The sequence below is a fragment of the Schistocerca piceifrons genome, unplaced genomic scaffold (assembly GCF_021461385.2).
Source record: "Schistocerca piceifrons isolate TAMUIC-IGC-003096 unplaced genomic scaffold, iqSchPice1.1 HiC_scaffold_1872, whole genome shotgun sequence".
Classification (NCBI taxonomy): domain Eukaryota; kingdom Metazoa; phylum Arthropoda; class Insecta; order Orthoptera; family Acrididae; genus Schistocerca; species Schistocerca piceifrons.
The window spans coordinates 2,623,550-2,626,503 of record NW_025727759.1 but is presented as its reverse complement, the minus strand read 5'-3'; the positions used below and the strand labels follow the sequence as shown (position 1 = coordinate 2,626,503).

Genomic DNA, 2,954 nt, shown 5'->3' with positions numbered 1-2,954 from the left:
TCGTGTTAGTATTTTGCAGCCGTGGCTTATTAAACTGATATTTCGGTAATTTTCACATCTGTCAACACCTGCTTTCTTTGGGATTGGAATTATTATATTCTTCTTGAAGTCTGAGGGTATTTCGCCTGTCTCAGACATCTTGCTCACTAGACGGTAGAGTTTTGTTAGACCTGACTCTCCCAAGGCTGTCAGTAGTTCTAATGGAATGTTGTCTACTCCCAGGGCCTTGTTTCGATTTAGGTATTTCAGTGCTCTGTCAACTCTTCACGAAGTATCATATCTCCTATTTCATCTACATCAACATTCTCTTCCATTTCTATAATATTGTCCTCAAGAACATCGCACTTGCATAGATCCTCTATATACGCCTTCCACCTTTCTGCTTACACTTCTTTGCTTAGAACTGGGTTTCCATCTGCGCTCTTACTATTCATGCAAGTGGTTCTCTTTTCTCCAAAGGTCTCTTTAATTTTCCTGTAGGCAGTATCTATCTTACCCCTAGTGATAAGCGCCTCTACATCCTTGGGTCTTGCGGTTCTAGGCGCTGCAGTCCGGAATCGCGGGACTGCTACGGTCGCAGGTTCGAATCCTGCCTTGGGCATGGATGTGTGTGATGTCCTTAGGTTAGTTAGGTTTAAGTAGTTCTAAGTTCTTGGGGACTGATGACCTAAGATGTTAAGTCCCATAGTGCTCAGAGCCATTTGAACCATTTTTGAACATCCTTACATTTGAAACTTCCTGGCAGATTAAAACTGTGTGCCCGACCGAGACTCGAACTCGGGACCTTTGCCTTTCGCGGGCAAGTGCTCTACCAACTGAGCTACCGAAGCACGACTCACGCCCGGTACTCACAGCTTTACTTCTGCCAGTACCTCGTCTCCTACCTTCCAAACTTTACAGAAGCTCTCCTGCGAACCTTGCAGAACCAGCACTCCTGAAAGAAAGGATATTGCGGAGACATGGCTTAGCCACAGCCTGGGGGATGTTTCCAGAATGAGATATTCACTCTGCAGCGGAGTGTGCGCTGATATGAAACTTCCTGGCAGATTAAAACTGTGTGCCCGACCGAGACTCGAACTCGGGACCTTTGCCTTTCGCGGGCAAGTGCTCTACCAACTGAGCTACCGAAGCACGACTCACGCCCGGTACTCACAGCTTTACTTCTGCCAGTACCTCGTCTCCTACCTTCCAAACTTTACAGAAGCTCTCCTGCGAACCTTGCAGAACCAGCACTCCTGAAAGAAAGGATATTGCGGAGACATGGCTTAACCACAGCCTGGGGGATGTTTCCAGAATGAGATTTTCACTCTGCAGCGGAGTGTGCGCTGATATGAAACTTCCTGGCAGATTAAAACTGTGTGCCCGACCGAGACTCGAACTCGGGACCTTTGCCTTTCGCGGGCAAGTGCTCTACCAACTGAGCTACCGAAGCACGACTCACGCCCGGTACTCACAGCTTTACTTCTGCCAGTACCTCGTCTCCTACCTTCCAAACTTTACAGAAGCTCTCCTGCGAACCTTGCAGAACCAGCACTCCTGAAAGAAAGGATATTGCGGAGACATGGCTTAGCCACAGCCTGGGGGATGTTTCCAGAATGAGATTTTCACTCTGCAGCGGAGTGTGCGCTGATATGAAACTTCCTGGCAGATTAAAACTGTGTGCCCGACCGAGACTCGAACTCAGGACCTTTGCCTTTCGCAGGCAAGTGCTCTACCAACTGAGCTACCGAAGCACGACTCACGCCCGGTACTCACAGCTTTACTTCTGCCAGTACCTCGTCTCCTACCTTCCAAACTTTACAGAAGCTCTCCTGCAAACCTTGCAGAACCAGCACTCCTGAAAGAAAGGATATTGCGGAGACATGGCTTAGCCACAGCCTGGGGGATGTTTCCAGAATGAGATTTTCACTCTGCAGCGGAGTGTGCGCTGATATGAAACTTCCTGGCAGATTAAAACTGTGTGCCCGACCGAGACTCGAACTCGGGACCTTTGCCTTTCGCGGGCAAGTGCTCTACCAACTGAGCTACCGAAGCACGACTCACGCCCGGTACTCACAGCTTTACTTCTGCCAGTACCTCGTCTCCTACCTTCCAAACTTTACAGAAGCTCTCCTGCGAACCTTGCAGAACCAGCACTCCTGAAAGAAAGGATATTGCGGAGACATGGCTTAGCCACAGCCTGGGGGATGTTTCCAGAATGAGATTTTCACTCTGCAGCGGAGTGTGCGCTGATATGAAACTTCCTGGCAGATTAAAACTGTGTGCCCGACCGAGACTCGAACTCGGGACCTTTGCCTTTCGCGGGCAAGTGCTCTACCAACTGAGCTACCGAAGCACGACTCACGCCCGGTACTCACAGCTTTACTTCTGCCAGTACCTCGTCTCCTACCTTCCAAACTTTACAGAAGCTCTCCTGCGAACCTTGCAGAACCAGCACTCCTGAAAGAAAGGATATTGCGGAGACATGGCTTAGCCACAGCCTGGGGGATGTTTCCAGAATGAGATTTTCACTCTGCAGCGGAGTGTGCGCTGATATGAAACTTCCTGGCAGATTAAAACTGTGTGCCCGACCGAGACTCGAACTCGGGACCTTTGCCTTTCGCGGGCAAGTGCTCTACCAACTGAGCTACCGAAGCACGACTCACGCCCGGTACTCATATCAGCGCACACTCCGCTGCAGAGTGAAAATCTCATTCTGGAAACATCCCCCAGGCTGTGGCTAAGCCATGTCTCCGCAATATCCTTTCTTTCAGGAGTGCTGGTTCTGCAAGGTTCGCAGGAGAGCTTCTGTAAAGTTTGGAAGGTAGGAGACGAGGTACTGGCAGAAGTAAAGCTGTGAGTACCGGGCGTGAGTCGTGCTTCGGTAGCTCAGTTGGTAGAGCACTTGCCCGCGAAAGGCAAAGGTCCGAGTTCGAGTCTCGGTCGGGCACACAGTTTTAATCTGCCAGGAAGTT

At 50.1% G+C, this 2,954-nt stretch overlaps 6 non-coding genes across 6 annotated transcripts; all 6 read right to left on the bottom strand.

Annotated features, from left to right (window-relative positions):
* Positions 1 to 756: 756 nt before the first annotated feature.
* Positions 757 to 831, bottom strand: Trnas-cga. The gene has a single exon. It is a non-coding gene; the product is annotated as a tRNA-Ser (tRNA).
* Positions 832 to 1,057: 226 nt separating this feature from the next.
* Positions 1,058 to 1,132, bottom strand: Trnas-cga. Its single transcript has one exon. It is a non-coding gene; the product is annotated as a tRNA-Ser (tRNA).
* Positions 1,133 to 1,358: 226 nt separating this feature from the next.
* Trnas-cga lies at positions 1,359 to 1,433 on the bottom strand. The gene has a single exon. It is a non-coding gene; the product is annotated as a tRNA-Ser (tRNA).
* Positions 1,434 to 1,960: 527 nt separating this feature from the next.
* On the bottom strand, positions 1,961 to 2,035 carry Trnas-cga. Its single transcript has one exon. It is a non-coding gene; the product is annotated as a tRNA-Ser (tRNA).
* Positions 2,036 to 2,261: 226 nt separating this feature from the next.
* Trnas-cga lies at positions 2,262 to 2,336 on the bottom strand. Its single transcript has one exon. It is a non-coding gene; the product is annotated as a tRNA-Ser (tRNA).
* A 226-nt stretch (positions 2,337 to 2,562) lies between these two features.
* Positions 2,563 to 2,637, bottom strand: Trnas-cga. The gene has a single exon. It is a non-coding gene; the product is annotated as a tRNA-Ser (tRNA).
* Between the last annotated feature and the right edge of the window lie 317 nt (positions 2,638 to 2,954).